General features: G+C 42.1%; 1 protein-coding gene across 1 annotated transcript in view; it reads left to right on the top strand.

Annotated features, from left to right (window-relative positions):
- The window catches only part of SPTLC3 (serine palmitoyltransferase, long chain base subunit 3), a 153,120-nt gene that overhangs the window by 6,399 nt on the left and 120,252 nt on the right, over nucleotides 1-26,469 (top strand). The window lies entirely within an intron of this gene.

Here is a 26,469-nt window from a genome sequence, read left to right as displayed (position 1 = left end):
GTTTGATCACTTCCAATTTGCCTTGATTCATGGACCTGACATTCCAGGTTCCTATGCAATATTGCTCTTTACAGCATCGGACCTTGCTTCTATCACCAGTCACATCCACAGCTGGGTATTGTTTTTGCTTTGGCTCCATCCCTTCATTCTTTCTGGAGTTATTTCTCACTGATCTCCAGTAGCATATTGGGCACCTACTGACCTGTGGAGAAGGCAATGGCACCCTACTCCAGTACTCTTGCCTGGAAAATCCCATGGACAGAGGAGCCTGGTAGGCTGCAGTCCATGGGGTCACTAAGAGTCGGACACGACTGAGTGACTTCACTTCCAATTTTCCCTTTCATGCATGGGAGAAGGAAATGGCAACCCACTCCAGCGTTCTTGCCTGGAAAATCCCAGGGACAGGGGAGCCTCATGGGCTGCCGTCTCTGGGGTCACACAGAGTCGGACACGACTGAAGCAACTTAGCAGTAGCAGCAACTGACCTGGGGAGTTTATTTTTCAGTATCCTATCATTTTGCCTTTTTATACTGTTCATAGGGTTCTCAAGGCAAGAATACTGAAGTGGTTTGCCATTCCCTTCTCCAGTGGACCACATTCTGTCAAATCGGGTTGCCCCACGGGCATGGCTTAGTTTCATTGAGTTAGACAAGGCTGTGGTCCTAGTGTGATTAGATTGACTAGTTTTCTGTGAGTATGGTTTCAGTGTATTTGCCCTCTGATGCCCTCTTGCAACACCCACCTTCTTGGGTTTCTCTTACCTTGGGCGTGGGGTATCTTTTCACAGCTGCTCCAGCAAAGCGCAGCCATTGCTCCTTACCTTGGACGAGGGGTATCTCCTCACCGCCGCCCTTCCTGACCTTCAATGTGGGATACCTCCTCTAGGCCCTCCTGCGCCCGCACAGCCATGGCTCCTTGGACATGGGGTTGCTCCTCCTGGCCACCACCCCTGGCCTCATGCTGTCAAATCCAAAGTGTAATCATTCAACCTGAGGAGGTCTGTAACTTGCTGCCTTATCTAAGAAATAGCAGGCAAAGAAGGATGCATGCGTTCAGGTTTAGCTGTTTTGTTGATTGAAAGAATATATATTTTAAAGTATATTTCATATCTTCCAATTATAAATTAATTTTATCTATTGGTTAAAGTTTCCTAGAAAATGATTCTCTTTAGAAACACAAGTAGATTGACGTTAACCTAATTATTCTCAAGGAATCCACTCCAGTTATTTTTAAATACACTTGTTTTAATCTTCCTACTAAGTATTGTCATCTCTCTTAGTTGGCCTAAACTAATGTTTTAATGAAATTCTAAAGTATCCTAACCCATAAATTCATGTGAGAAGTTGTTGCCACCATATTACTGATAGAAAGTCATAGGGCCATTCATTCACCAATTAAACATTTGGAAACAAACACTATGAGCGGGGCTCAGAGAAGTATTCAAAACTCTTCTCCATAATCTACTTCATCCATCACAATTCTCTCTAAATAATGCTTCACTCAAAAGCTTTCCACATTGCAGATCGTTTGATTACAGCAGAGGTTGAGATGACAAATACCCAGCAGGCTGGCAAGGCCCGGGGTGGACAATAGAAAGAGGTCAGCGTGGGTTAAGGCTTCCCAGGTGGCTCAGCAGTAAAGAGTCTGCCTGCCAAGCAGGAGACACAGGATCAATATCTGGATCGGCAAGATCCCCTGGAGAAGGGAAGAGCAACCCACTCCAGTATTCTTGCTTGGAAAATCCCACAGGCAGAGGAGCCTGGCAGGTTGCAGCCCATGGGGTTGCAAAGAGTCCGACATGACTCAGCAACTAAACAACAGTAACAAAGCACGGGTTTGCCCAAGTAGAGCAAAGCAACTCAGGTAACAACAACAGCAACTACTCAGGACGCTGTTGTGTTGACAGATGTTATGATTTTCAAAAGAAGCTGGAAATCCAGATGGGGGAGGAGGGGAAGAGAATATCCTAATTTTTAAGGATTGTCATTTAATCCTTCAAAAGGCCAGTAGTGTAGATTTCAAGGAGACATTGCTACCAGCCACAAGTCTGTAATCTCTGAACTAGTGTTTAGTCACTAAGTTCTGTCCAACTCTTTGTGACCCCATGGACTATAGCCCACTAGACTCCTGCACCCATGGGATTTTCCCCACAAGAATACTAGAGTGGGTTGCCATTTCCTTCTTCAGGGGATCTTCCAGAGCCAGGGATTGAAACTGCATCTCCCACATCTCCAGCATTGCAGGCAGACTCTTTACCGCTGAGCCACCAGGGAAGTCCCTCTGATGAGAAAAATAAGAGGTCCTAAATAGAGTGATTCAGGGAACTTGGGTCTTCTTAATTTAGACTGATTTTATATATTTTTAAAAGCAATAGGTGTATCTTACTTCTTAATTTTCTTGACTTGTTATATTAACACATATTCCTGGAGTGTGCAAGTTTGAGGAACAACTCTGACTCCACCATGTATACTGGGTTTCCCAGACTGACCCTGATTTCAAATAATAGGTGTCAAGAAGTCACAGAACTGACACCATTTTACTGCTCAATCTTCCTCTCTCAAACTTCATAGGAAGTGACATACAAACTTTTTGTTAGATAGTGCACTCATATATCTTGGTGACCATTATTATTCTCTGGCTATGATATAACTGGGTCTTCAAAAGTTGCCCAGGAAAATGGCTATGTGTAAATATGATTATCCTGTCAACTACAAGTTATACCTGACTGTTCTTTCCCTGCCATGTAGAGCTTATCCTTTGGAAAGTCAAGGATCCTTTGGGATATTTTCTGTATTGCAGAATTTTCCATGTAGAAGGCTCATGTGTTCCTAGACTTTCTCGGGTCCCCAGATTAAGAACCTTAACTCTCACACCCCGATCAGAAAAACCAACAAACCCGTCTTTCCAGAGAAGACAGGGTAAAGGGATTCATAAATTGATTTACCAAGGAGGAAAAAACAAAAACAAAAACAAAAACCACACACACACAAAGAGTGAAGCCAAAGTGATTCAACAAGACCACTTGTTATTAATCTATTTAAAAACTTTATATTAGAATTTTGTACCCCACTTTTTAATACTATTTTCATATTTCTTTTACTATAAAACTACATTTATATCCCGCCTTACAACCTTGAGTAAAAATGAACTCTCCAGGGAGATATTTCTTTTCTGGTGGCTTTTCACAACCCAGCAGCCCTCAGGATTTCCCAGGGAACCCCTTAAGGAAGAATGATAGCAGGAAAACGAGCTTTGACCTCAGCTAGAATTCAGAGAAGGCAATGGCACCCCACTCCAGTGTTCTTGCCTGGAGAATCCCAGGGACGGCGGAGCCTGGTGGGCTGCCGTCTATGGGGTCGCCCAGAGTCGGACACAACTGAAGCGACTTAGCAGCAGCAGCAGCATTGGGTTTGAGTCCTAGTTTGCCCCTTACGAGCCGTGCCTCATCGGAAAAGTCGCTTCATGTCTCTGATCCATACCTCATAAGGCAATGCTGAAGATTTGATGAGATAGTGTATTCTAGGCTCTCAGTAACTCTCACATGTGTAGTCGACAATAAACGGTAGCTTTTATCTCTGGAAGTTAGCCTGCAGCTATCTCTTACTCCTCTACTGCTATTTTAAGAATGTTCAATACAATGCCTGGCATGTAACAGAGGCTCAAAAAATGATAGTTTTATGCCTTGAATTCCCTTATCCAGTGGTGGCTTTATTTTACTTGGTCTGTCGGCAGCACTTGACACAAATAATCATTCCTCCTCCTTCAATCACTTTGCTCTCTTGGCTTCCAGGTATGACCCTCTTATACCACCAGCTCTTCCTTTGCAGTGTCTATTCCTGGCTTTACTCATCTCCTTGACCTTTAAACAGTGGAGTGACCCAAGGCTCAGTCCTTGTACCCCTTCTCTTTCCTAACTGTAAATACCTCCTGATTGGACCTTGCCCCATCACTATACGAACATCACTATCCATGTTTATGTATTATGCGTACATATGCCATTTCCAATAGCTTACTTGATATTTCACTTGGAGGATCAAAGTCATCTCCAACTTAACATGCCCAAAACTGAGCCCCTGATACTCCTTCTATCCCAAACATGCTTCCTTTAGAGCCTTTCCCATTGCAGAAAATGACAACTCTAGTCTTCCAGTAGCTCAAACCAAAAACATGGAATAGTTCATGACTTTTTCATTCTACATTGAATGAGTCAGCAAATTCATGATCCTCCCTTCACAAGATATCCAGAATCTGACCACTCCTCACCTCCCCACAGCAACCTCTCTGGTCTCAGCCCTCACAATCTCTCACCTTGATCGTTTTGGAAGCCTCATCCTTTTTCCCCATTCTCTGGTTATCCACTACTGAATAACCACCCATACCAACACAGAGCAATGCTAAACAACAGCCATTCGCTATGATCATGGACTCTGCTGGGTAGGAAAACACCCTGCAGAGATAGCTCTTCCTGGTTCCATGATACCTAGGACTTTGACTGCAGGACCTAGAACAGCTGAGCCTGGAGCATTCGCCTGCAAGATAGAGTCCTCAATCCCATGACCCACGCAGTCTGAGATGGCTGAGAAACAGGGCAAGCCAAGACTGTGGGCTGCATTGCCCGTATGTCCCCATCAGCAGGGAGGGCTCCAAGAGTTTTCTCGTAAGTAAAGCAGAACTTTCACAGCCTTCTGTACCCTAGCCTCAGAGGTCAGCTTCATGAACACCTGTTGAAGCAGTCACAAGCCCACCAGGTTCAAGCACAGTCTTTGAGAATAAACAGGCATATAACGCCTACTTAGATTTTTACCAAAAGTAAAGGAGTAAATTTAAGAATATGCTTGGAAAGCAAGTCGATGATGCTCTTATTGTATTTGTTATGATGTTACTTTGATCGAGGCAGACTGGCTTTATTATGCAAGACTCTTGTAAGTGTAGAGATTTTTTTTTTCAATTGCATTGTATTTTTTTTCATTGGTATTATAAATGAAGACAGAACAAAGTAGAATGCTTTGTGATGTCGTATGGCAATTGCATTTTTTGTCTTTCCCTGGGTAAAAATGTATTAGATCTGTAGTTAAAGTCTTTTTTGAAAGCAAAAGCAAACAAATAAATTAAAAAAAACAAACACCTACCTCTCAATGGAAAGATGATTAAAAAGCTTATAGACATCTTTTAAATTTCATACCCTGCTTCCACCCCTGCGCCCCCTCCACTACGATCAGCAAGACTGCTCTCAATACAGCAGCAGAATGATCCTTTTGAAATGACATCAAGAGCTTGGTGTCATTTGGGCAGAGTGAGCTTCTGCCTAAATCCTCCCCATGGACCCCATTTCACTCAGAGTAAAAGCTGAGATCCTTACAATGACCACAGGCACCATGGGCACTCTGATCCATCCATGACTCAGCTCTTGCCCCTTTCTGGGTGCTTGGGGTGTTCCAGTCACACTTGAGCCAGGAGCCCAGGACCCGCCCACCTGGGGATATCCCCACATCCTCTCCCATTTGTACTTCCCAGAAATCCACGTGACTGTACCTCCCTCCTTTCAAGTCAAATGCTACTCACAATCCTATCAAAATTGCAAACCTCCTTGCTTCCTGCCTCCCTTAACTGCTTGTTTTCTTTAGTACTTAACACCATCTGCATGTATACACATAGATTTATTTCTTCTGTATTTGTCTGCCTCTGGTTCTAGAATGGGAGCTAGGCTCTAGCTGAGATTTCCATCTTACTCACTGCTGAATCCCCGGAACCTCAACCAGAGCCAGTACACAGTAGGTGCTCAATAATGGTTGCACAGTGATTAAAGACCTGATTTCAGCTTGCTTTATTTCCTTTGCTGGTTCTGGTTCTTTAAAAGATGGAAAAGGCCCCACCCATATGATACATAGTCTACTTTGTAGGTTTTGAACTGTCTAACCTCTTATTAATTAATTACTAATTTAATTATTAGTAATTAATTAATTAGTAATGAAAGGTTTCCTATCCTTTGTTGGAGAACGTAACTACTGTTTACTTCCCTCTTTTTAAACATCAGTAGATTGCTAGATTATTTTGTGTGACCAGGTCACTACATACTTTTTATGTTGATATCCAAATATTAGGTATAATCTAAGCCTGGGGTTAGGGAATGTGCTTTCAGCAAGAAGAACTTTTTAAAGGAAATTTAAAAAGAAATAAATGTTATTAATTTATCCTGATGATTCTACTACCTCTTAATAGAAGATGAAATATGCCTGGATTAGAAGGAAAATAACTAATACCTCAGGGTATAGAGACCTGTTATCTGGTTTTAATAAAAATTCTGCATTCTCAGGATCGCATATCCAAGAAAAACCAGAATAACTTGCTTTCCCATTCATGACCCTGTATATGAGATGATTTTTAATATTTAATTTAACAAATTTTGCATCACAGTGTATGCTAGGAATTTTCTAAATACAAGCTTATTTGATTCTCAGAACCTTATGAACTTAATTATGCAAAGCATTTTTATATTATAGAAAAGTTCAGTAAATTTGCTTAAGATTAAACCTCCTGTTAGTGGAGACTGGCCCCAAGGTCTGTGTTTTTAATCATTAGAAGAAAAAAAAAAGCCTTTTCTTTAAACTTTTTTTTTTGTGAATAATTTCAAACTTACAGAAAATTAAAAGAGTTCTGCAGTGAATACTCATATACCTACCACATAGAATCTGCAATTAACATTTTATTGTATTTGTTTCACCACACTTTTTTCTGTCTGCACATCCCTCTACTCAGCCATCAATCCATATGTTTGGTGCATTTCAAAGAAAATTGTAAAATCAGCACATCCCACCCCTAAGTATTAGCCGGACTGCAATATTTGTCCATAGCTCTTTTTTTTTTCTTTTGAGGCAAAATTTACATTGAATTTTGGCTTATATCACCTTTTGATTTCTCTTGTTGGAAAGAGTTCCATAATGTAGTTTTGACTGTAGCAAGATTTATAAAAACCACTCACTTGACATTGGAGAGCTTAACCTCTGGACAAAACAACTGAGTGGTGTGTAAATTCACATCTAGTGAGATGGAAGATGGGCTTCCCAGGTGGCTCTAGTGGTAAAGAACACGCCTGCTAACACAACAGACATAAGAGATGCAGGTTTGATCGCTGGGTCAGGAAGATCCCCTGGAGGAGGGCATGGCAGCCCCCTCCAGTATCCTTGCCTGCGAAATCCCATGGACAGAGAAGCCTGGAGGGCTACAGTCTGTAGGGTCGCAAAGAGTCGGACGCAACTGAAGCGACTTAGCCCAGCACAGCAGAGATGAAATAAGGACTCAGCAGAGCCGCTCCCTCTTGAGAAACTCCCCTGCTGTACATCTGTAATTCTGCAGAGATCAAGAGCCATTTTCCTCTTTTTTTTTTCTTTAGTATAATCCAGCTAACAGGAAAGGAACTTAGTATAGAAATTCTTACATTTCCATTCCATGCCCTGTCTTTCTTACATGTGGAGTAATGAGGTTCAACAAAGCTAAGTGGCTATCTCAGAAGTCACACCAGTGTGAGACACCCTCATCATTCCAGTTTCTTGATACCTCGACCAAGGACCTTTTTGGAAAGATCCATTTTATTGGAAACCTCCCACCTGTAAAAGTAATCAGGCAGGGACTAAGGTATTTGATGATTCATAGTGGTACCTGCCGAAGAAGGCAATGGCACCCCACTCCAGTACTCTTGCCTGGAAATCCCATGGACGGAGGAGCCTGGTGGGCTGTAGTCCATGGGGTCGCTAGGGGTCGGACACTACTGAGCGACTTCCCTTTCACTTTTCACTTTCATGCATTGGAGAAGGAAATGGCAACCCACTCCAGTGTTCTTGCCTGGAGAATCCCAGGGACGGGGGAGCCTGGTGGGCTGCCGTCTATGGGGTCGCATAGAGTCAGACACGACTGAAGTGACTTAGCAGCAGCAGCAGTGGTACCTGCAATTGCAAATTCTTTAGCTTTGACTTCAAAATTGATGCTGCAAAATTGCATTTGTCTCATGTAAGATGTAAAGACCTCTTTTTTCCTATTTCTCCAAATAAAAGACACACAGAGGGAGCCTCCTTCTTTGTGTATCTTAGAAAAAATATGTCAGAGAAATCAATATTTATTTAGAGTTAATGATTGCTGCCACACACAAGATCCCGCCAAATGTTTATGCTTTTTGAGATATTGTTAATTCTCACCTATCACTTTCAAATTTCACATATAAGGATCCAAGATCCAAAGAAGTGAGATAATCACCCACATGGAAGGCAAGTATTAGGAGGCTATTACGACCCCTAATATCACATAAGGGCTTCCCAGTTGGCGCTAGTAGTAAAGAAGCTGCCTGTCAATGCAGAAAACATGAGACGCAGGTTCAATTCCTGGGTTGGGAAGATTCCCCTGGAGGAGGGCATGACAACCCACTCCAGTACTCTTGCCTGGAGAATTCCATGGACAGAGGAGCCTGGTGGGCTATGATCCATAGAGTCACAAAGAGTTGGGCATGACTGAAGTAACTCAGATGCACCCAAGCAGTATCACATAAATGGTTGCCACATCTCACAGCCCCACTGTTCTCTTAAACTGAACCATCATATAGAGATTGGGAGCAGGGCCTCCCCTTAGCACTGCTTGGGCTTGAATTTCAGCTTCACATCATCATTTTGTGGCCTTGGGAAAGTGATTTAATCTCTGTGCCTCAGTTTCCTCATCTGGAAGATGAGGATAATAGTAGTGTCTGCCCAGTGGATCCCGTGTAAGAAGTAAATATGATAGCACATGCAAAGACTCAAAATGATTTCTTGAAACTTAACCAGTGCTTGCCTGGCCCCTTTTAACTTTCAGCATCAGCTGTAATGATCCTTATATCCAAGATCTTGTTGGACTCTCACAACTATGCTGTGAAGTTTTGAAGGCTGTTGACCCATTTCATGGATGGAAAAAACTGGGCTCAGAAAAATAATGAGACCAAAGACGCATGGATGAAGGGGAAAGAGTTAGACAAGAATCTCAGACATATTTTGCCTCTAAGTTCAGGGATGTCTCAAAGGACTAGACACACAGTAGGCCCATACTCTGCATACCAACTGCATCAACTATTCCTCACAAGAACAGGCAGGAAGTTACAAAAAATCAGTGCCTCTAGTCTTCAGTAGATATATTCATAGCAAGATATGAAGTGCTATTTTGGTCATTACACTTAGAAGAGCAGCTTTGGGGGTCAGTCGTAGTAATTTTTTTAAATCTATGAGATTGTACAAGTCTTGAATAATGTTAATTCCTATCTTAGATTTTCATAGCCAGGCAGCAAAGTGATTTTACATGGCACATCAGATAGCACAACTTCCTATAAATCTTTCTTTAAAAATCATTGACCTTTGTCTTTACATGTTTATGGCATATAGCATGTGTGTTCCTCAGAATTACCTTCTTCTGAGCCTTCGTGAATCCTCAATTTCATTTTTAAGTGTGTGTGCCATCATGAAGGCTTGCTTCCAGACCCAGCATGGGAATGCAAGTCAATTCACTTCTTGGTTCCTTTGCTGAAGTTCCCTGAAGCAATGACATTGATGATGTGGTAAGGATTCTTACGTCTTGCAACAAGGCCTGTTTCCCAGTCATCTACTTTGATAGTCTGAAAGAAACTGGGCTCCAGATATTCTCAAACACTAGAATATTCATAGCAGAATTGATCTCAGATCTCAGAGAAGCATGAAATCTCATTGTATAGGTCTTAGCAACATATTTCTCAATAAAGAACAGAACTGAGACTCACTTGCCCAATATCTCAGAACGGCCAATCCGGGATAAGACAGACGCCTGTCCACTGCCAGTTTCTAGAGCTTCTACACAGTACTGTTTCTCAAAGTGCAGAATCCAAAACAAACCCTGGTGGAGCCCTTGACAACAAGGTCTTTTGCCAAACCATGCAAATAACGAGGGTATCTGGGTAAATCCCACAACTGATGTAAGGTTTGATGGACTGGTTTGTAAGTTTATGCAAGAGGGGCTGCCATTTCATTCATTGGACTATGCTTCTCACTGATTAGTTCTTCCCAAGCCCACCGCATATAGGTACCTATATGCAAAGACACAAAAGTTCTCCACAGGGTGGCCTGAGATAATGACTCAATGGCTGAAATAAATAGGCTGTGAATATCAGTTTACGTTTTTTAAGTGTTATATCAATCTTTATACCAGTCAGATGACTCATGCTTTGTGTCTGTCCATTACTTAGGGCCCATAAATTATGATGGTTAAAAAAAAAAAAAATGCCTGTAACTTCTAAATGGTTGATTCAGGAGTACAGGTAAAAACTAATCAAGACTAGCCTTGCTCTGGGAGAAGTTACTTTTAATTTTTTTTTCTGTATTGTATACCACAGTACAGAATAACTTTTTCTAAAAAAAAAAAAAGTTAATCAGATAATTACAGGTGTGACCGTGAATGTTATCAGGTTTTCTTGGAAGCAAAGAAACAAATCATTGTGGTACCATACTCTTGGGAAATTGGTTGGTTGGAGACATTATGTCTACTTTCCCAAGAAGCAAAAGGTTTTCATGGAAAATCAAATGCACACTGCCTTCCATGAAAACTGAAGATTTCAGCCAGAGAAATTGTATGCATTCAAGCAGTGCCTCTTTAAGGACACATTCTCTCTTCAAAGGCAAGCAAAGAATGAGCCAGGTTATAGGTTAACTGAACCTAGACTGTTCTAGACGTGCATAAAATATAAGGGATTTTATAGGGTGACGGGCAGAGGAGGAAGGAAGGTAAAGGAGAACAGGTCTGTGAAACCATGAGCCAAATCCTGATAAACACACAGGGAAGGGAGACCAGTGCAACTTTCTTGGTAGGGGGCTTTCTGCTTCTTCAGGTTACTCAATGGCAGGTACCGCTTGGTCCATCTTCAGGGAATGAGAAGTTCTGGTTGGGGTTCAGAGGGTTCAGGGGTTCAGCATAATCAAAGGCCAAGAAGAAAGTGTTTCCATTTGATTCAAAGAGAAAAGCCATTGTTTATACTTCAAGTTCAGTTCCCTGAGCTCAGCCAAATGACTCAGGACCACATTTTGTGTGGCTCTGGAGCCCTACCCTCGTTTCAACTGACCTATGAGTCACCAGCTGCCTGGCAAGAGAAAGGAATGCCACAGCGCACACCTCACTTGTGTGGCAAAGCTCATCTCTGGTGTTAATTCACTCTCAGGTAGCTTAGGAGACACTTTCCTTTTGATTTTGGCTCGTAGGTTCCAACTTTCAGAATCAGCAGAATGAGTTTGCTTCATCAAATATTCTTCCTCAGTGGATACAAGAAAGACTTTTTAAATTTTATATTGGAGTGTAGTTGATTAACAATGTTGTGGTAGCTTCAGGTGTACAGCAAAATGATTCAGCTGTATGTGTGTGTGTGTGTGTGTACATATATACACCTGTATCTATTTTTTCAAATTCTTTTCCCATTTAGATTACTACAGAATACTGAGTAGAGTTCTCTGTGCAGAATGGAAAGATCCTTGCTGGTTATCTATTTCAAATAGCAATGTGTACAGTCAATCCCAAACTCCTAGTCCATCCCTCCCTGCCATCCTTACCCCCCACACACACCCTGTTAGCCATATGTGTGCTCTCTATGAGTCTCTGTTTTATAAATAAGTTCACTTGTATGATTTTTTTAAAAAGATTCTCCATATAAGCGATATCATAAGCTATCTGTCTTTGTCAGAATTACCAACCACACAACCATGAATCACTGTGAATCACTGAATGTTGGGGTTCCCTGAAGATCCACTCATGGCTTTGCAGGGGCTCTTATGAAAACAGATATCAGATATCAGATCAGATTTTAAACCAGCATTTGCTTAAAACTCATCAATGGCCTCCCTTAGGATCAAACCTCTGATCCTAAACTCAGTTTACAAGCTCTGTACAACCTCCCCAGCGGATTTATCCATTTATTCAACAGATATTTGTTGGATACCTACTTCGTATCAGATGACCTTCTAGGCACTGGAATACTAATGATGGACAAAGTGGATGACATTTCCCCTTTAGAACTGACCAGCCCCTCACTAGTCCCTGCCAGCCTGCTACCGTACCGCCTTCCCTCCCCACAGTTCCCAGGCTCTTCCTCCTGCTGGGAACACTGCACTTTGTTAAATCCTACTGACTTTTTGTTCAGTCACTCAGTCACATCCGATTCTTTGTGACCCCATGGACTGTAGCACACCAGGCTTCCCTGTCCTTCATTATCTCCTGGAATTTGATGCCATCCAACCATCTCATCCTCTGTCACCCCCTTTCACCTCCTTCCCTGAATCTTGCCCATCAGGGTCTTTTCCAGTGAGTTGGCTCTTCTCATCAAGTGGCCAAAAGATTGGAGTTTCAGCTTCAGTATCAGTTGTTCCAATGAATATTCAGGGTTGATTTCCTTTATCACGGACTAGTTTGATCTCTTTGCTGTCCAAGGGACTCTCAAGAGTCTTCTCCAGCACCACAATTCAAAAGCATCAAATCTTTGGTGCTCAGCCTTCTTTATGGTCCAAATCTCACATCTGTACATGACTACTAGAAAAACCATGGGTTTGACTATATGGACCCTTGTCAACAAAGTGATATCTCTGCTTTTTAATACACTGTCTAGGTTTGTCATAGTTTTTCTTCCAAGTAGCACACATCTTTTAATTTCATGCAGATCTTATTTTAAGCATTGTCTTCTTCAGGGAGACCTTTCTCTTTTCTTTTACAAGATCAGATCCTATCCTATCCACTCCATAGCCCCATGACTTATTCATCATTTCCCTTTTTGTAAGTAATTGTTTTGCATCTGCATTTCCCTTTAGACCAGGAGTTGGCAAACTTTCTCTGCAATAGGCCAGATAATATTTTCAGCTCTTTGGGGCACGCAGTTCCTGTCCCAACTACTCATCTCTGTTTTATGGCAAGAAGGAAGCCATGGACAACAAATAAACAAATGTGTTTGTTGGCTAAATGACTGAACAAATATGCCTACAGATAATCGTACTAAGTAAGTCTAAGTAAGAGAAAGACAAATATCATATAATATCACTTATATGTGAAATCTAAAAAAAAATGATACAAATGAACTTATTTACAAAACAGAAATAGACTCATAGACGTAAAAGATAAACCTATGATCACCAGAGGGGAAATGCAGGGGGAGGGATAAATTAGAAGTTTGGAATTAGTACATACATACTCCTATATGGAAAATAGATAAACAACAAGGACCTACAGTGTAGCACAAGAAACTACTCAATATCTTATAGTAACCTATAATGGAAAAGAATCTGAAAGAGAATGCTGCTGCTAAGTCATTTCAGTCGTGTCTGACTCTGTACGACCCCAGAGACAGCAGCCCACCAGGCTTCCCCATCCCTGGGATTCTCCAGGCAAGAACACTGGAGTGGGTTGCCATTTCCTTCTCCAATGCATGAGAGTGAAATGTGAAAGTGAAGTCACTCAGTCGTGTCCGACTCTTAGCGACCCCATGGACTGCAGCCCACCAGGCTCCTCCATCCATGGGATTTTCCAGGCAAGAGTACTGGAGTGGGGTGCCATCGTCTTCTCCATGAAAGAATAGATTCATGTATATATGTAACTGAACCACTTTGCTGTACACCTGAAACTAATACAACATTGTAAGTCAACTATACTTCAATTAAAAAAGAGTTCCTAATTAAAACAAAAAATTATATTTCAATCAGAAAATTTAAAAAAAAAGGAAGGGAAAAAATGAACAAATGTATAAATATGGAAAGCCATTAAATTTCTGGTTTGCTTTTTCCACTGCTTTGGATGTTGTTAGATTAGATGTTGTCACTGAAGACTTCTTGGTCTCTGGTCCTGAGATGTATTCTGCATGCACAGAAAAGCTCTGTGTTCCTCAAGTGATCCAGCTGGTTTTAGGTAGATAAGAATATTTTCTCCCCGCCGCCCCCCTGGCCCATAAGCACCAGGAGGATGGAAGTCATAAGATAAAACGACCCGAATGACTCGTCCACTGCCAGGCATAGCTGCATAAACATGGTAGTCAGCCTTCTCAGGAGAGTTGACAGCTACTCGTGCCCATCTGGGAAGGAAAAAGAGCCAGTCCCATGGCTAATTTATTTCTGAAATATGTTCCAATCTGTCATGTCTCAGAAGTTTAAGTTTTGAGCACCTCAAAACTTAACTTGACGAACGCTCTCTCACCTGGACTGAGGAATTATAACTTAACAAGAAGACAGTGGGTGGTAGTTAATCTCAGTGATATTGAAACACGTGTGCATTGCTTTCTCTGGCTTATCAGGATAGCTTCAGAAAAGCTGTGCTCCTCAAGTGATCCAGCTGGCTGTAGGTAAGATTAGAACACTGCAGTCATTACAGGCTGATGAAGGATGACCGCTTTGTTCCAAAGTTCAATTATGTCCACCTGACTTAGAGACTCCACCCCAGCCATCAAATCAGGCAAGATCGTGGGAAAGGTCTGGCTCATCCTGCTGTGTAGGCCTATTCGGTTCCAGTAGGCACTACACATTTCATCTCCAAACAGGCAGGAAATGAGGTCCTTGCAAGGTCCCATTCCTCTCGTTTCCACCACGAAGTGCCTGTGCTGATTCTCCTGTCCGAGAGACCCTCACCTCCTCCCTCAGCGTTTCCCAGTCTTGGCTCTGTCTCATTCACTCACTCCTACGCAGATCTTCGTGCGGCTTGCTCCTAAGGACTTCATTTAGTCCCTCCAAGCCATCCGACCTTTTCTGTGACTCCTTCACTTCCCACTGTGGAAGCCTGGGACTCTTCATGGGCTGCCCTGACTTGTTCCCTAACTTCCCTGGTGGTGGTGGATGGGCAAGCCGAAAACGCGGGGAAAGCGACTTGACCTCTCAACGACTGACCTTGTGCACCATGACAAAGAAAGTTTGGAGTAGCTAATACATAAAGACCTTGTGCCTTCAAGAATTTCCATGTTTATTACCTGTCTGTCTGTCTTTCTGACTTCTGTGGACACTGAGGCCTAAATCTTTTAATGTGATTCTTTCTGTCATGCACCACTTCACACACAGATGCTCAATATACCAAGAATTAAATCTTTGGCTCAGCTTTCTGGAATAAGCTTGCCCAGAATCATTGGGCAACATTGATTGATTTGATTGATTATCTCATTTCATCTTTTTTTTAAATTATAGTTGATTTACAATACAGTTTCAGGTGTATGACAAAATGATTCAATACTTGAATAGATTATACTACATTTAAAATTATTATAGAATATTCTTTACATTCCCTGTGTTGTACATTACACCTTTGTATCTGATTTATTTTTTACATAGTGGTTTGTACCTCTTAATCACCTTTCCCTAGCTTGCCCCTCCCAGCTGGTAACCACTAGTTTGTTCTCTGTATCTATGAGTTTATTTCTGCTTTATTATATTCATTTGTTTTAGTTTTTTAGATACTACATATAAAAGAGAAATTACAGTATTTGTTTTCCTCTGACTTATTTTACTAAGCATAATACCCTCCAGGTCTATCCATGTGGTTGCAAATGGCAGAATTCATTATTTTTTAATACCAGAGTATTATTCCATTTTTATATATATATATATATTACACACACACATATACATACACACACACTGTACATACATACATTGGGGTACATATATCTTTTTAAATCAATGTTTTAATTTTCTTCAGATAATTACTCAGGAGTGGAACTCCTGATCATACGGTTGTCCTGTTTTAAAATTTTCTGAGGCACCTTCATACCATTTCCACAACGGCCACGCCAATTTACACTCGCCAGATTTAAATTAAAATATTGGCCAATGCAGACAGGTCCTGATGTATTCTTTTCCTTGGGGAAGTAACTTAGATCCCAGGCTTCTTCCAAACCCTTCTAAGCAAGATTTAGACATGAAGTATCTATTCTTCAAGATAATATTTTAATAATATTAAGGTAATATTTAAAAAATGAGTCACCAGACTTCCCTGGTGGTCCAGTGGTTAAGAATCCACCTGTAGATGCAAAGGACACAGTTCCATCCCTGGTCCAGGAAGATTCCACACGCCCAGGATCAACTGAGCGCATACACCACAACGACTGAGCCCGCGGGGTGCTACTACTGACTCCTGTACACTCCAGGGCCTGTGCCCCACAAGACAGGCCGCCACAGCATAAAGCCCACATGCCACAGTTAAGAGAGTAACCCTCGAACCACTAGAGAAAGCCCACACACAGCAACAAAGGCTCGGCACAGCCAGAATAAAAACATTTGTTACAATACTTGAAAAAATGCACCACCAAATCTCATGGCAGAACCCGATACAAGTTTATTTCTCATTCCCATGAAGTCCAATGGGCACTTATAGGAATCTGGAGGGGTAAATGGTGAGGACTCTGCTCCACATGGTCATTCAGGTCACCAGGATGAGAAAAGCTCTGCAGACTAGACTGGGTAGCTTCCACGGTCACAACAGCCGTCAGCATTCAGATGGCAACAGGGCAAAGAGAGAAAGAGACGGGTCAGGAGAGAGCCACAGGTCAGGCCCAGAGATGGCACGTTTCACTTCTACCAATTTCACACTGATTAGAACTCAGTCACACCATCACGCTTGTCTGCAACGGACGTGGGACTTGTAGCCCAGCTGTGAGAAAGAGGAGAGGGAAGTGGTTTGATGCTCACAGCCAGTCTCCCCCACAATGGACATTAGTGTGAAAATATTTGAAACATTCAAAAGGCCTAAGTGAGAGATAATAACAGCTATTATTTTTTGCAAGTGATCCTGTATTTTCTGTCCTTTTATTAAATAACCTGTCTTTTTAAAATATTTTTGTAATACAATGTGATGAGTATTACAATGGTGTTGTGCAGTGAGAACACCCAGCCTGGATCTTTTTAGGAAGTGAAGACAGACCTAGGTCTTAAACAGTGGATATTAGGCAGGCAAAGGTATAAAGGGTGGCGTAAAGGAGGCGGGCAACAGAGGACATTCAAAAAAGGAGTGGACACCAAAAAAATTACAGGAACGTGTCAGCGTGAGAGAAGGTTTGGAAGGGCATAAAAATCAGGGTATCAGGATGTGAAATGAAAGCAGCCCACATGTTTGTGACAAGATGATACGAGTTAGACTAGACATAGGAGTTTGATAAAGCATTTCTAAACATTTACATCTATAGCAGACTGATTACAATACTCATTTCTTAAAATGCAATGCAACTTTAAGATATTAAGTACCCTTCCAGCTAAGGTAGAACTATGCACTCTCATCTCTCTTGCTTCATTCCACTTCCATAAGCTTTGGAGCTGTATCATTTCTACTACTTCAGCTGAATCGAACTGGCATTCCAAAGTATTTCAGAAGAGAAATAAATGGCAACTTTGAAGTCAAAAAGATTCTCAAATGTCTTAGAATAAAAATAGAGGATTCTACTGAGGAGAGCGCTGCTTTGAGTTTTAGCTGCCACTGTGAGTGAAAGTTTATTATACACACACAACACAACATACGGCGTACACACTCAGTAAGGAAGGTATACTTATCAGTCAGAACCGGGCACTCATTAGCCAACCAGAATGGACGCTCAGGAGAAATAACTGAGATGAATATATTGTGAATACTAGGTGAACACCAGTCCCACTCACCTCCACCAGCCTCTCACCTACAGTTCTTGTTACTCTCTTGACTGGGGAAGAGACCTGATCTACTGGATCAGCTGGATCCTCAGCTGCCAGTACTGGAAGACTCAAATTTAAGGAGATTAAAAATAAGATTTTGTTATTCTCATGTAATAAGAGTCTAGAGTTGGGAAGAGCCTCTAACTGGATGGTCCCTGGATTGGTTGTTTTGGTCCCTTAACTCTTGGTCATCAAGGATCAAGTCTTTCCATTTCCTCTTTCTACCATCTTTTGTGCATAACTGTCTTCACCTGTGGCCACAAATGGTTGCTGCAATTCCAGATGACCCAAGCATCATGGTCTTTCTCAACATCAGTATCTCAACAACAACCCCCCAATGCCTCTAACCCCCACCTCTTTGTCCCCTCTCACATTTACTGCCTCCTCATGGGTCCTCAGTCTCTTGCTTCTCCCTACATATAGTACTGGCCAAGGCTCTATACATATTCTTTCTCTTTCCCAAATACTTCTCTAAAAGCAGTATCATTCATTCTAGCAGTTCCCTTTATCATCGCACTCAGAAGATTTCAGGAACATTTAATGAGTGTTTGCTCTAGGACAGGTCCTTTGCGTTTATTATCTAATTTAATTTTCAAAATAAACAATGGATATGAACTTGGGCAAATTCCGGGTGATGGTGAAAGACAGGGAAACCTGGTGTGCATTCATAGGGTCACAAAGAGTCAGACATGACTTGGCTACTGAACAACAAGAGAAACCTTACTAGCTCCATTTTACATTGAAGGCATTTAAGAGCAAGAAAAATTAAGTGACTTGCACCAAGTCTTACAGTCAGCAAGTGAAATGCCTGAATCCGAAGCCAGGCAGTCTCCCTCCCACCCGAGCCCTCCCTGCCATCAGGCCCTGCCTCCCTTCAAGACTGGGCTCAGATGTCCCTTTCTTTAGGGAGCCACCCCTGATCATCCCATGTGATACAATCTCTCCATTTGTGTCACTCTGATGACATTACTTTTTGCTCAATGTTATGATTATACTTTTTCCCCTACCCCCACAGCATTATGCTATCAATTCTGGGGAAAAGAGGCTATATTTTTTATTTCCTATCCTCTCTAATAGTAGCCTGTTGTGCTGTGCTCTGCTCAGTCCTGTCCAACTCTTTGCAGCCCACCAGGCTCCTCTGCCCATGGAATTTTCCAGGTAAGAATACTGGATTAGGGTGCCATTCCATTCTCTAGGGGATCTTTCCAAGCCAGTGACTGAAGCCTGGTCTCCTGCATTGCAAACAGATTGGTTTACTGCCTGAGCCCAGGAAAGCCCAATGTTAGCCTACAGCAGTGAAAAACAGGCAGCCAATAAGGGACCTGCTCATTTGAATGGACCTGCTCATTTCCATCTAGGTAAAGAACCTGCCTGCCCATGAAGGAGACATTAGAGACACAGGTATTATCCCTGGGTTGGAAAGATCCCCTGGAGGAGGGCATGGCAACCCACTCCAGTATTCTTGCTTATAGAATCCTACAGTCCCTGGAGGGCTACAGCTAATAGGGTCACAAAGAGTTGGACACAACTGAAGCAGCTTAGCATGCACAGCACGCATGCTCATTTCCATCACTTGATGGAAATGCAGGAAGTAAACAGCCCACAGTGGGTCGCCGAGTCCCAAATGACCAGGCACTCTGGGAAAGGTAGTTCAGGATCTATTGGGGTTTCCAGTCACCCCACTCCAGTACTCTTGCCTGGAAAATCCCATGGATGGAGGAGCCTGGTAGGCTGAAGTCCATGGGGTCGCTAAGAGTCAGACACGACTGAGCGACTTTACTTTCACTTTTCAGTTTTATGCATTGGAGAAGAAAATGGCAACCCACTCCAGTGTTCTTGCCTGGAGAATCCCAGGGATGGGGGAGCCTGGTGGGCTGCTGTCCATGGGGTCGCACAGAATCAGACACAACTGAAGCAACTTAGCAGCAGCAGCAGCAGAGCTACAAAAGAAAAAGTAGAACATCGAAAGAAGATGTATTTCTAATAGGTAGAACAAAGGAAGTGCATCACAGATTACCATGCTGTGTTGACCTTGGCTAGCAAATCTTTTAAGCAAGATTTTAAGCTTTATTTACTTTGACAGTACAGATTCTCATATTTCAAAAGAATTATCCAATACCAGATTGAGAAACCCTTCCCAAGAGGTGCTACCAACTTCAATTTTCATTAAAAAATTCAGTGAATGTGTTATTTTTCATCCATTAAGAAAGACCTATACATTTCCAAATAACATTGCTCTCCATGAAGGTATCTCATTTTCTGCCAAGCAAAATTACATTAAATTAAAAATAAACTCATATAAGAGACAGTAAAGCAGATACCAGTTGAGGCCAACAGACACTGTTGGAAACCCCTTCTTCATGATAAAACTATCTTCCAGAACAAATCCCAGGGGCAAAAAAAAAAAAAAGGGTTACAGAAGCCCAGTCTCTGCACCCAACTGAGGGTTTTATTTCCATAGAGGTAGACGGTCTGTTACATACAGCACAGGTTTGCCTGAAAGCCAACTCAAGCAAAAAGTTCCCATTGATTTGGCCATATATGGAGCTCAGTAAGGGCTTTAAGGTCAGACAAGGAAAAGGGGAAAACACACTATCCTCACAGGATGGCCTTGAATGTCCTGCAAGTTTCTCTTCCTATATGTGCCTATGAGACTTGGCCAGCTTCCCAAGTGGCGCAGTGGTAAAAAATCTGCCTGCCAATGCAGGAGATGAAGGAGACATGGGTTCAATCACTGGGTTGGGGAAATCCCCTGGAGTAGGACATGACAGCCCACTCCAGTACTCTTGCCTGGGAAATCCGATGGATAAAGGAGCCTTGCAGCCACAGTCCATAGGGTTGCAAAGAGTTGGACATGACCGAGCAACTGATCATATACTCACGTGTGATTTAGTCATCCTCTAAAAATCAGCCAAAGGGGTTCATTTGTGAGCAGGTTACATCAAGGTTCTGAAGTCACCCACACTGGCACCCTTCACCCACCCTTCTTCATCTATGGTGCCCTTAAAATCAGGGGGTCCCAAAATTTGGTCCCATGCTTCCTACTCTTTTTTATTTTGTCCTTTATCACGTTTGCCTTTAACCATGGCTCACTCAAAGTAGCTGAGTCCCCCATCTTATACTTCAGCCAGGCCTTTCTCTTTTTCTTTTTTCTCATTTACATTAATTTATTTATTTTAGTTGGAGGCTAATTACTTTACACTATTGTGGTTTTTGCCATACATTCACATGAATCAGCCACGGATGTACATGTGTCCCCCATCCTGAACCCCCTCCCCGCTCCCTCCCCATCCCATCCCTCAGGGTCCTCCCAATGCACCAGCTTTGAGTGCCCTGTTTCATGCATCAAACCTGGACTGGTCATCTATTTCACATATGGTAATATACATGTTTCAATGCTATTCTCTCAAATCATCCCACCCTTGCCTTCTTTCACAGAGTTCAAAAGTCTGTTCTTTACATCTGTGTCTCTTTTGCTGTCTCGTGTATAAGGTCATCGTTACCATCTTTCTAAATTCCATATATATGCATTAATATACTGTATTGGTGTTTTTCTTTCTGACTTCACTCTGTATAATAGGCTCCAGTTTCATCCACCTCATTAGAATGGAATCAAATGCATTCTTTTTAATGGCTGAGTAATATTCCATTGTGTATATGTACCACAGCTTTCTTATCCACTCATCTGCCGATAGACATCTAGGTTGCTTCCATGATCTGGCTATTGTACAGTGCTGCAATGAACCCTGGGCTACATGTGTCTCTTTCAGTTCTGGTTTCCCCAGTGTGTATTCCCAGCAGTGGGACTGCTAGGTCGAATGGCAGATCTATTTTCAGTTTTTTAAGGAATCTCCACACTGCTCTCCATACTGGCTGTACTAGTTTGCATTCCCACCAACAGTGTAAGAGGGCTCCCTTTTGTCCACACCCTCTCCAGCATTTGTTGTTTGTAGACTTTCTGATAGCAGCCATTTTTACCAGCATGAGATGGTACCACATTGTGGTTTTAATTTGCATTTCTCTGATAATGAGTGATGTTGAGCGTCTTTTCATGTGTTTGTTAGCCATCTGTATGTTTTCTTTCGAGAAATATCTGTTTAGTTCTTTGGCCCATTTTTTGATTGGGTCGTTTATTTCTCTGGTATTGAGCTGCATGAGCTTTTTATATATTTTTGAGATTAATTATTTGTCAGTTGCTTCATTTACTCTTATTTTCTTCCACTCTGAAGGCTGTCTTTTCACCTTTCTTATAGGTTCCTTCATTGTACAAAAGCTTTTAATTTTAATTAGGTCCCATTTAATTTTTATTTTTATTTCCATTACTCTGGGAGGAGGGTCATAGAGGATCTTGCTGTGATTTATGTCAGAGAGTGTTTTGCCTATGTTTTCCTCTAGGAGTTTTATAGTTTCTGGTCTTACATTTAGATCTTCAATCCATTTTAGTTTATTTTTGTGTATGGTGTTAGAAAGTGTTCTAGTTTCATTCTTTTACAAGTGGTTGACTAGTTTTCCCAGAACCACTTGTTAAAGAGATTGTCTTGCATCTCTAACTGCCCCCAAACACTCCACTTAGGCAAGCAGACAGCACCCCAACTCCGCAGGTTCCATGCACACTCACTGTCTCCTCCCATGCACAGATCTCCTTCTGTTCCCCTCTTCCTCTTATCCGTATTCCAGTAACATTCCTCCCCAGTACTGTCATGATCTCTCCCTTGACCTTATACCTAGCCAGTTATGAAATTTTATCAGATCTATTTCCTGAGGCTCTCAGCCCCTTTTGCTAGAGTCTGGACAAGGAAGGAAGGAAGGAATCCCCTTACATATCCCTATGTTGTGGAAAGAACCAGGAGGTGGATCTTAACTGGGTTGGCAGGTCACCAAGAATGCTGGAGATGGATGCAGTTCAAAGGTCATACAGAGAACAGAACCCAGGAAGGGAGCCGAAGATTGGCACTGGCCATCATCAGACCTAGGACTGGTGTGAGGACACAGAGGGAGGTCACGATCTCAGGAGCAGGGATGGAGTCTGTCTCATTCATCTAGGAATTCCTAGAACCTGGCATGTTGCTGGTTCACAGAAGACATCCAATTAGTGCCCTGTGCTCCCCAATGCAAGGCGTTGGTTATTTCCTTCACCTTCCATTCCAGCCCTCATGTTAAGCAATGCTCTCTCACTTTCATTATTTTAAACCATCAGGTAGCACTTGGGGGAGATATTAGACAAAAGCAACATCCAATAACATTAGTTTGGGTTGTCGAGAGAAGACACTATTGCCAAAACTCGGCTTCTAATCACCAGTGTTAAATAGAAATGCAGAGACAGAGTTTGGGGTGAAGTAGAAAAGGATAGTATTATTGCTTTGCCAGGCAAAGGGGCCACAGTGGGCTTCCAAACTGAGTGTCCCACCCTGGAGGGTATAGTGAGGACTCACAGTGTTTAAGGGGCAGGGCACGGTCAGGTCATGGGCATTCTTCTGATTGGCTGTGGTGAGGTTGTCAGCATCATCAACCTTCTGGTTCCAACCAGTCTGGGGTCTACATGCTGATGAGCAGCCTGCAGCTCCCTTCTCCCATCTGACAGGGGTGTTCAGTATCTGCAAAACAGCTCAAAGGACAAGGCTCAGAATATTATCTATAGTATTCAGGAAAAGCTAAAGGTCCCTGAATTTATTGAATGGCTAAAGTATTATTATTTTGTTTTGCTTGACTATTTTCCTTTCTTTCTTCATTTTCTCCCTTCTCTGATTAAATTTACTCTTTGACTTTAGTTTTCCTACAGACAAAAGGCAGGGGGAGGACATGGGTGGAGGTCTATTCTGAGAAGGCTTCATAGGGTCCTGCTCAATTACAACACTGGTGTAATGGATAAATAAGGAGTCAACCATTTTAATAAGATTTAGTAAGATTTTGTGGGCTTTTGACTGAACAATGCAAGTGTAAAATATCATTACAAAAAGGCTTTTCAAAAATTACTTTAAAACCAAATAATGTAAATAAAAAATATTCATCTATCAGGTAGACTTTTTTGGTTGTCAGGACTAATTCCAAAAATACATGCAACGCCAACAGTATAGAGGAGATAAAGGCATATAGTGTAGAACCCGGTGTTGGTGGAGTCAGATGGTGCTTACACTATGACAGTAACGAAGACATTATTTCAAATTAGCATGATTTTTACATAATTTGCTGTTTTTCAGTTGCCCAATCATGTCTGACTCTTTGCATCCCCATGGACTGCACCATGCCAGGACTCTCTGTCCCACACCATCTCCCAAAGTTTGTCCAAGTTCACGTCCATTGCATCGGGAATGTCATCCAGCCATCTCATCCTCTGATGCCCTCTTCTCCTTCTGCCCTCAATCCTTCCAAGCATCAGAGACTTTTCCAATGAGTCAGCTGTTCACATCAAATGACCAAAACACTGGAATTTCAGCTTTAGCATCAGTCCTTCCAATGAATAGTCAGGGTTTTGTTTCCCTTAATATTGACTGGTTGGATCTCATTACTGTCCAAGGGACTCTCAGGAGTCTTCTCCAGCACCACAGTGCAAAAGCACCAATTCTTTGGCACTCAGCTTTCTTCACAGTCCAACTCTCACATCCGTACATGACCACTGGGAAAACCACAGCCTTGACTAGACAGACACTTGTCAGCAGAGTATTGTCTCTGCTTTCCAACACACTGTCTAGGTTTATCATAGCTTTCCTCCCAAGAAGCAAATGTAGTCTGATTCCAGGGCTACAGTCACCATACACAGTGATTTTAGAGCCCAAGAAGAAAGCCTGCTTCCACCTCTTCTCCCTCTATTTGCCATGAAGTGGTGGTACTGGGTGCCCTGATCCTCGTTTGCTTTTGCTTTTTAACGTTTAGCTTTAAGCCAGCTCTTTCACCCTCATCAAGAGGCTCTTTAGTTCCTCTTTGCTTTCTGCCATTAGAGTGGTACCATCCACATATCTGAGTTTGTTGCTGTTTCTCCCACTTATCTTGATTCCAGCTTGTAACTCATCCAGCCTGGCATTTCCCTTGATGCACTCAGCATATAGATTAAGCAAACTGGGTGACAGCAGACAGCCCCGTCGTATTCCTCTCTCAATTTTGAACCAATTGGTTGTTCCATCAGGGTTCTAACTGTCACTTCTTAACCCACATACAGGTTTCTCAGGAGACAGGTAAGATGGTCTGGTATTCCCATCTCTCTAAGAGCTTTCCACAGTTTATTGTGATCCACACCATCAAAGGCTTTGGCATAGTCAATGAAACAGAGGTCCATGTTTTCTGGAATTCCCTAACTTTCTCTATGATCCAGCAAATGTTGGCAATTTGATCTCTGGTTCCTCTTCCTTTTCTAAATCCAGTTTGGACGTCTGGAAGTTCTTGGTTTGCATAATGCTGAAGCCTAGCATGCAAGTTTTTAAGCATGACCTTACTAGTATGGGAGATGAGTGCAATTGTCTGATGGTTAGCACACTCTTTAGTACCACCCTCTTGGGAATTGGGATAAGGATTGACCTTGTCCAGTCCTGTGTCCACTGCTCAGTCTTCCAGATTTGCTGACATATTGAATGCAACACCTTGATGGCATCATCCTTTAGGGTTTTGAATAGTTCTACTGGAATTCTGTCACATCCACTAGCTTTATTAACAGCAGTGCTTCCTAAGGCCCACTTGACTTTGCTCTCAGAATGTCTGGCTCTGGGTGGCTGACCACACCACCATAGCCATAGGCCTTTTTTATACAGTTCTTCCATGTATTCTTTCCCTCTCGTCTTGATCTCTTCAGCATCTACTAGGGCTTTACTGTTCATGTCCTTTATAGTGCCCATCTTTAGGCAAAATGTTCCCTTAATAGCTCCAATTTTCCTGAAGAGATCTCTAGTTTTTCCCCTTCTGTTGTTTTATTCTCGTTTTATACCTCGTTCACTGAAGAAGGCCTTCTTGTCTCTCCAAGCTCTTCTTTGGAAATCTGCTTTTCGTTTGATGTAACTTTCACTTTCTCCCTTGCTTTTCACTTCTCTTCTTTCTTTAACTGTTTGTAAGGGCTTCTCAGATAACCACTTTGCCTTCTTGTTTTTCTTTTTCTTTGGGATGGTTTTGTTCACTGCCTCCTGTACAATGTTACAGGCCTCTATCCACCGTTCTTCAGGCACACTGAAGAATTAACCCCTTGAATCTATTCATTACCTCCACTGCATATTCATAGGAATTTGATTTAAGTTGTACATGGCTGCCCTAGTAGTTTTCCCTGCTTTCTTTAGTTTAAGCATTAATTTTGCTATAAGAAGCTGATGATCTGAGCCACAGTTAGCTCCAGGTCTTGTTTTTGCTGACCGTATATGCTTCTCCATCTTTGGCTACAAAGAATGTAATCAATTTGATTTCAGTATTGACCATTTGGTGATGCCCATGTGTAAAGTCATCTCTTGGATTGTTGAAAAAGGTTATTTGCTATAACTGATGCTTTCTCTTTGCAGAATTCAGTTAGCCTTTGCCCTGCTTCATTTTTGTCCTCCAAGGCCAAACTTACCTGTTACTCCAGGTATCTCTTGACTTCCTACTTTTGTATTCCAATCCCCAATGATGAATAGAACATCTTTTGGGGTGTTAGTTCTAGGAGGTCTTCTAGGTCTTCATAGAACTGATCAACTTCAGCTTCTTCAGCATTTGTGGTAGGGGCATAGACTTGGATTACTGTGATGTTGAATGGCTTGCGATGTTGAAATGAAAAGAGATCATTCTGCAATTTTTGAGGCTGCACCCAAGTACTACATTTCTGACTCTTTTGTTAATTTATGGAGGCTATTTCATT

The sequence above is a fragment of the Bison bison genome, unplaced genomic scaffold (assembly GCF_000754665.1).
Source record: "Bison bison bison isolate TAMUID 2011002044 unplaced genomic scaffold, Bison_UMD1.0 scf7180017864196, whole genome shotgun sequence".
NCBI classification, from domain to species: domain Eukaryota; kingdom Metazoa; phylum Chordata; class Mammalia; order Artiodactyla; family Bovidae; genus Bison; species Bison bison.
This window is presented reverse-complemented; position numbering and strand designations above follow the sequence as displayed.